An 8,664-nucleotide genomic window follows, 5' to 3' on the forward strand; every position below is an offset into this window, starting at 1 on the left:
TTGCGATCCGGCCCATTGCATCGCGGTTGTTGATAATATCGTTAAGTGGTACTTCCAAGGCTACTGTTATGGAACACTCTTGAAAGTAGTGTCGTAGCTTTCGGGATGCCATGAATACCGCGTATGCAATTTTTTGATAATGCGGGTACCGTGATTTGCATGGAGTGAGGACAGTGGACACGTAGTAGACCGGCCTTGGAAGGGGGAATTTGTGTCCGTCCGTTTCCCGCTCGACAACGAGCACTGCGCTGACAACTTGATGTGTTGCTGCAATGTACAATAGCATTGGTTCGCCGGTGTTTGGCGCGGCCAGGACTGGGTTTGTTGCCAATGTGGCTTTTATTTCATCGAGTCCGGCCGTGGCGGCATCCGTCCACTCGAAGTGTTCGGTGCGCCGAAGGAGGCGATAAAGGGGCAGTGCCTTTTCTCCCAAGCGGGAGATGAAGCGGCTTAGAGCCGCCACGCATCCGGTTAATTTTTGTATTTGTTTGAGGTCCTTTGGGATATCCAATTGTGACAAAGCTCGGATCTTGGCTGGATTTGCTTCAATTCCTCTACCGGATACAATGAAGCCCAAGAGCTTTCCGGCTGGAACGCCGAAGACGCATTTTTCCGGGTTGAGCTTGATGTCGTATTTTCGGAGGTTATCTAATGTGAGCCTCAAGTCGTCTACTAGAGATTTGACATGTCTTGATTTGATGACCACATCATCCACATATGCCTCCACTGTTTTGCCGATCTGATTTGCTAGACATGTCTGGATCATGCGCTGATATGTTGCGCCGGCGTTTTTTTAGCCCAAAGGGCATTGTGTTGAAGCAGAATGGGCCGTATGGTGTGATGAATGCTGTTGCAGCTTGGTCTGATTCTGCCATCTTGATTTGATGGTAACCAGAGTATGCGTCGAGGAAACACAACGAATCGTGTTCTGCGGTGGCATCGATAATTTGATCGATACGGGGGAGGGGGAACGGATCCTTTGGGCAAGCCTTGTTAAGGTCTTTAAAGTCGACACACAGGTGCCAAGATTTGTCCTTCTTTGGTAGCATCACCAGGTTTGCTAGCCAGTCCGGATGTTTTATGTCTCTAATGAATCCGGCCTCCAATAGCTTGGCTAGCTCTTCTCCCATAGCCTGTCTCTTGGGTTCGGAAAAACGCCGAAGGGCTTGTTTGACAGGTTTGAATCCTTTTAGGATATTTAAGATGTGTTCGGCCAGCCTGCGTGGGATCCCTGGCATGTCTGAAGGGTGCCAGACGAAAATGTCCCAATTCTCTCGTAGGAACTCTCGTAGTGCGGCGTCTACATCGGGGTTCAGTCGTGCCCCGATGGAAGCTGTTTTATTGGGGTCCGTTGGATGGACCTGGAATTTGACTATTTCGTCAGCTGGCTTGAAGGATGTGGATTTGGATCTTTTGTCGAGTATCACATCATCCCTGTTAACCGTGGAGCGCAGCACAATCAGTTCCTCGGCCACTAAGGCTTCGGATAGTGCCTCGAGGGCTAATGCGGCCGTCTTGTTTTCGGCGTGGAGTGCTATGTCTGGATCACTAGCTAGAGTGATAATTCCATTCGGCCCGGGCATCTTAAGCTTCATGTACCCGTAATGGGGTATCGCTTGGAAAATTGTGAATGCTTCCCGCCCTAGTAAGGCGTGATGTCTACTTTTAAAGGGGGCCACCTGAAACGTGACTTCTTCGGACCTATAATTATCCGGCGTGCCGAACACCACATCTAGTGTGATTTTTCCTGTGCAGCGCGCTTCCCGACTGGGGATTATTCCTCTAAAGGTTGTGCTGCTTCGCTCGACGCGGTTCCAGTCTATTTCCATTTTTTGAAGGGTTTCCTCATAAATGAGGTTCAGTCCGCTGCCTCCATCCATGAGCACCTTGGTGAGGCGAAAGCCGTCCACTATGGGACTGAGGACCAATGCGGCTGGTGCTCGGGCTGTTCGGAATCTAGGTTCATCACTTGCGTTGAAGGTGATAGCAGTGTCGCTCCATGGATTTATTGTTGCAACTTGATAGACTTCGGCGAGGCTGCGGAGTGTTCTTTTTCGCATATTGTTTGATGCGAAAGTCTCGAAGACTGTGAGAACGGTACTGGTGTCCTCGGGCTGGCTTTCTGCGGCCTCCCGATTTAAGAGGTCCTCGCCAATTTTGGCTACCTGCCGGAGTATCCAACATGCTCTAAGGCTGTGAGTTGGTGTGGCGTCCTCTGTATTGTGAATTCTACAGGGTCCATCAAGCCACCTTTCCAGTACGGTTCCATGCCCTGTAAAGGGTTTTGGCTTTTTGCTATTTACCCCGGGTGTCTTATGATGATGCATCCTCTTAGTTCGGACGGGATTATTATTCAAGGCCGGATTATTCCAAAATTTTATTTCGGTTTTCCAGGCACTTTCCATCACACAGTACTTTTGTACTATGGACGCCAAGTCAGCGAAGCGTGTAATATCACGACGACTTATGGCGTTAAGGATTCCCTTGTCCGTGCAATTACTGCAGAAGATTGATATTGCGTCTCCCTCGCGGCAATCCTTTATCCTGTTCATAACCAGGAGGAATCTGGCCCAGTAATGATGTACTGTTTCGTCGGGCCTCTGCCTGACTTGGGAGAGATCGCTTATATTCGGGTGGGCAGGTGCCGTTGAATCTGAGACCTCACCCAATCCAAGATTCGGAGGCCGAAGGGTTTCCGAACTCTGAAGTTAGGATTCTTGGACGTTATCCAACGAATCCGGTCTGTTGCCTGATCCTAAGCTCAGGTCTTGAGTTATATCCTCCCCTCCGCGGGTATCCGGCTTGGAGGGATCGGGAATTCGGACGTAACTAGTCCTTAAAATAGATGAAGGGTCTCCGCACTGCGCCTCTACCACGGCAACATGGTGGGTGACTTGGGGCGAGTTGATTTCTCTTAGATCGGGTTTAAGCCCAACCTGGTCGTAATTCGTAGCGACCCCTAGGGCGGCGATGTGATCCAAGAGCTCGTTCACGGAAGAGAGCTCCATTGGATCTAGCTGCTCGACCAGCTCCGAGCTGACGTGTAGGTTGATTTTGATGACCCGAGAGGTCACCGTCGGTGCAACAGCCGAACATGCGGTCATGAGGAAACCACCTAGCTGGAGGGTTTGGCCGACAGCCAAGGCTCCCTTAGCAACGGCGCCGTCTTTGAAGACGGGAGAAGGCATCCTTCCTGATTGTGACGGCACAGAGGAACTCTCAATGAAAGCACCAATGTCGGTGTCAAAACCGGCGGATCTCGGGTAGGGGGTCCCGAACTGTGCGTCTAGGCCGGATGGTAACAGGAGACAGGGGACACTTTGTTTTACCCAGGTTCGGGCCCTCTCGATGGAGGTAATACCCTACTCCTACTTGATTAGTATTGATGATATGGGTTATGGGTAGTACAAGAGTAGGTCTACCACGAGATCGAGGAGGCTAAACCCTAGAAGCTAGCCTATGGTATGATTGTTGTGTATGGAGTTGATTCCCTACGGACTACAACCCTCCGGTTTATATAGACACCGGATCGGGTTAGGGTTACACAAAGTCGGTTACAATGGTAGGAGATCTTGAATATCCGCATCGCCAAGCTTGCCTTCCACGCCAAGGAAAGTCCCATCCGGACACGAGACGAAGTCTTCAATCTTGTATCTTCATAGTCCAGGAGTCCGGCTGAAGGTATAGTCCGGCTACCCGAACACCCCCTAATCCAGGACTCCCTCAATCATCTTCAGGAATCTCCTTGTACATGTTTGCCATAAAGTTGTGATCCATCTTCTTCTTGCATAGACATCCAAGTCATCTTCTTCTTCCTTAGGAGCATTGATCAGATTTGCTCATTCCTCAATAGTTGAGTGGTACCTTGTACCTTTAGACATCCATACTATCCTGCCATCTGGATAGAAGTGTGTTGTGGAGTAGAATTGCATTATGAGCTCCTCATTCCACTTTGTGAGCTTCTGCCCAACAAAGTCTACAACTCCACAAGCACTGAAGATGTCAAACACACCAGGATAGTGTTCCTCATTTTCCTTGATATACTTCCAGTCGACCCACCTCATTTCACACACTATAGGCTTCTTGTCCAGCAGCACTGTCTCATAGAAATCTTGCTGTTCCTTTGTGTGGAACCTGTAATCAACATCAGTTCTTCTTCTTGTAGCATATGGGTCTGTCTCTCTCCATTTCCTTAGTCCCGAGTCTCTCCTGATCTTCACGTTCTCAGCCACAGGATGAGCATCATTGTGGTCTGGAATCTTTGGTTTGAGCTTCCTCGGGACTTGTCCTTCATCATCTTCATCAGCAGCAACTTCAGGCACTGGGGCCTTGTTCTTCTCAGCAGCTGGTATACTCTTGGTATTCCTCTTAGGTGCACTCTTGGGCTTGGAGGCTGCTTTGGGTGCTTCTTTGGGCTTTGATGAAGCAGCCCCTGTCCTGATAGCATCACCCATAAGCTTCTGGGCCTTAGGTGCTGGTGCAGCAACCTCTTCTTCCTCTTCCTCTTCCTCTTCAGAATCTCTCATGATTGAGGATCTCCCAAGCACTCTAGTAGTGGTCTTTTTGATCCTCTCCTTCCTCTTCTTCCCTTCTGCAGCAGCCTCTTTGGGTAAGTTGCTGGGAGTGCTCCTGCTATCATCATCTGAACTGCTAGAGGGACTAGTGCCCTCACTCAGGTGAACCTGCTCCTCTGACCTGTTCTGGTTGTCACTCTGATCAGACATATTGCAAACACTGACAGCAGACCCTGTGAGTAGATATACATGAGATAGAGTGGATGAGCATCACAAAATGCAGAGGTTTTTGCAAGAGAATGAGTCAAAAACTTAGTTTTAGTTTTCCACAGAAAGCATTTCGGATCAACTGATTTGTAAACTCGGTGATACCAAAGCAGCTGTTGGAACCTAAACTAGTGAACTCGGTCAGACCGAGTCACAGTTTGGTGGCACTGAGACTGCTAGGGTTTCACAAAGTCCTGAACTCGGTCACACTGATTTGCAATTCTCGGTCAGACCGAAAATTACATGTGCAATGGCCTGAGCCGAATCGGTGGTACCGAGTTCCACAACTCGGATGGTCCGAGATGGTTTCGGTGGAAACCTAACCTAAATTTTCAATTCAACTCTAATCTACGGAGTGTTTTGAATGGATACAAGCGTTTCAATCATGGTAAGAATCATAATGAACACAATGTTCTAGGAATCAGACGGGGATAGCACTGTGATCGAGTCCATACCCTAGTTCGGCGATGAACTCGCTACGGCGGCAACGGCGGGGAAGAATTCCGTTGACGGCGGCCGAGACCAGCGATAGGAGGCGGCTGGCGACGAGGAAGACGATCCGGAGACCCAGGAGGCAGAGCGAGCTATGCGTGGGCGAAGGGGTTTCGGAGAAATTTCCAAAAATTTCCCGTGAGTATATATAGCCCGACCCTGTCGGTGTGACCAAGTGGAACAACTTGGTGGCACCGAGATTCATAACTGCAAGCAGTTACTGAAACTCGGTGTGACCGAAAGGTTCAAATCGGTTGCACCGAGATTGAAAACCTAGATCGACTTAGTGATCTAGGTATGACCGAAATGGAGGAATCAGTCAGACCGAAATGCACAAAGAAGTTTTGGAAGTTTAAGTCTATGACGAATCGGGGACTCCGAGTGCTCCTCACACAGAGTGGTTCGAATCTGACATGATCAAATTTTGTGATGTAGCATGAATAGAGTTTGAGACGAGAAAAGCATAGATAGCTAGAGAGGGTTCTTAGGCATTCTTGTCCATCCACTTGGCAAAAGAAAAGAAAACCAATCAATCAAAACAACAAGTGGATGTCCTCGAATGAGTAAAATATGCAATCAACATGCTCACACAATAAAATGGCAATTGAAATATGTGGCAAAGCATGCACAACCAATTCTAGCATCTATCAAACAATTTGCGATGACTAGGTCATCTATATATGAGTATATTGACTTAGGAGTCAAATGAGAACATTTGATCATAGGTCATACTCATCGTTTAAGCACAAGTGGGGTTACCACTTTTACATGAAGCATTGTTGTGTTCACACCATTAGAGTTGCTTTAGCTCAATTCTTAGAGTAAAGCTCCCCCTAGATGTGAGATCCCCCCTAAGAGGGATGAACTAACCTTGGGTTTTGTCGATGATGACTTCATGTAGATGTTGAAGATGTGGATGCTCAATGTTGATGTAGATCATTTGGAGCTATCCATTGGAGTGAGTTGCACTTTCAATACCTACACGGGTTAGTCCCACAAGGAACAAACAAGGATATCCATAGAAATAGAGTGATGCACACACAAGATGATGTCTATGAAAGCTTTTAGGTTACCTTGTCCCTTGTCTTACCAACAAGAGGGTTTGTGACTCCTTGAACTAGTGCAAGATGTGGAAGTTGATTGCACTTGTTCTTGCCAAGATGATAAGAGTGAAGTATGTTGGCGGAGTCACCCTCAAGAACTCTCTAGTTCTTCTTCTTTGGGATCCACACCATCTTGATGGGAATCCTCGGTGTTGTAGTTGTACTTGATGAAGTGGAACTTGAAGTAGTCTTGGGAACCCACTTGACCAAGGCCTTAGGAGCTTCTTCAAATGCATCAATTTCCTCTTGAAGCTTGTCCTTGCCTTTTTGCTTGTGGTCTTGTTGTGGAAGATCATCTTGAGCTTGTGTCCCTTTGAGAGAAGTAGGATCATACTTCTCTTGTTGAGGAACAAACTTCGTCTTGGTCTATTGATCTTCTTCCCACTCAACTCCATTGGCATTGAACTTTCGTTCAAAACCAACACCTTGATTCTTCCGGTGCCTTCCTTGCTTGCGTACAATTTCCTCGAATTGCTTACTTTCGGCAAGGCTCTTGTAAACACCTTTCTCTATAATTCCCTTCAATAAGCTATTTTCTTGCTCAAGTGTAACTTGGCTAAGAGAATCATTAGTGGAATCAAGAGAACTACTAGAAGCAACAATATTGGATTTATCTTGATTATTGTTACTACTAGAGGAAGAATCTTTCTTGTTCTTGTTACTAGAGTTGACTTGAGGCATGTAAGTGGATAAGAGTAAATGTTTGGCAATGTAAGAAGAACTTTTCTTGCGAAGGTCATCATTGATTGCTTTTAAGAACTCATGCTCTTGCTCAAGGTTGAGCTTTTCAAAGCGTAATTTCTCATGAGTCCTTAAATGTTCTCGATGATCTCCTAAGATAGTTTCATGAGCTAACTTAAGAGTGTTTAGTTCTTTAGTTAGAGACTCAATCTTCTCCTTATCATTGTCATTCGTTTTATCTTGATTAGCATGATTAATTGACGTTTCATCATAGTATTCATCACTAGAGTTTTCAACAAGTAAATCATCATCACCTAACAAGTCATCTTCATCACTATTGAAATCAACATACTCGGGGTGTGATACCTTTGGGCCTTTAGCCATGAAGCATGTTCCAACTCCTTCATTTGGTGAGTCAAATATGTTGTAGGAGTTGGTTGTCACAAGTGCTAGACCGGCAACACCTTCATCTTGAGTATATTCGGAGTCGGAGTGATAGCTTCTCACGGAGTGGTTGTCAGAGTCGGAGCCGGATACCCATTCACCAACATGAGCTTGATGTCTTCGTTTTGTGTAGCTCCTTGATGACTTGTCCTTTCTTTCCGAATCCTTGCTTCTCCGTGAGGGTCTTCGTTCATAACGATCATATCTACTCCTTCTTTCTCTAGATGGTGATTCATCTCTTCTACTTCTTCTCTTGGGAGAGTCTTCTCTTCTCTTGTAGGTGGCCGTACACTCATTGGAATAGTGTCCGGGCCTTCCACAATTGTAGCAATTTTGCTCTCGACTAGAAGATCTTTTGTCATTGTAGAACCTTGACTTGGAGCTTCTCTCTTTGCTTCTACTCTTGTAGAACTTGTTGAAGTTCTTCACCATTAAGCTCAATTCTTCATTGAAGGTTTGTTTCTCACTCGATGATGTAGGGGCTTCACATGAGGCTTTGTAAGCACCACTTGATTTGTTGTGAAGTTCCTCTTTATCCTTAAGTGACATCTCATGAGCAACAATTCTTCCGATGACTTCCGTCGGCTTGAGATCTTTGTAATTGGGCATCATTTGGATCAATGTGCACACGGTATCATATTTTCCATCCAAGGCTCTTAGGATCTTCTTGATGATGAATCTATCGGTCATCTCTTCACTCCCTAAGCTGGCAATCTCATTTGTGATAAGAGCAAGCCTAGAGTACATTTCAGTGACACCTTCACCATCCTTCATTTTGAACTTGTCAAGTTGACTTTGAAGCACATCCAATTTGGATTCCTTGACGGAGTTGGTACCTTCGTGCACATCAATCAAAGTATCCCAAATTTCCTTTGCATTCTCAAGATGGCTGATTTTGTTGAATTCTTCGGGGCACAATCCGTTGAAGAGGATATCACAAGCTTGAGCATTGTATTGTAGCATCTTCAACTCTTCCACGGTAGCTTCACGGTTCGGTTCTTTCCCATCAAAGAATTCACCTTGCAAGCCAATACACACAATAGCCCAAACGGCGGGGTTATGTCCAGGAATATGCATTTTCATCTTATGCTTCCAACTAGCAAAATTAGTACCATCAAAGTAAGGACCTCTACGGTGATAATTTCCCTCGCTAGACGCCATAC

The sequence above is a fragment of the Triticum urartu genome, chromosome 3 (assembly GCF_003073215.2).
Source record: "Triticum urartu cultivar G1812 chromosome 3, Tu2.1, whole genome shotgun sequence".
Classification (NCBI taxonomy): Eukaryota; Viridiplantae; Streptophyta; class Magnoliopsida; order Poales; family Poaceae; genus Triticum; species Triticum urartu.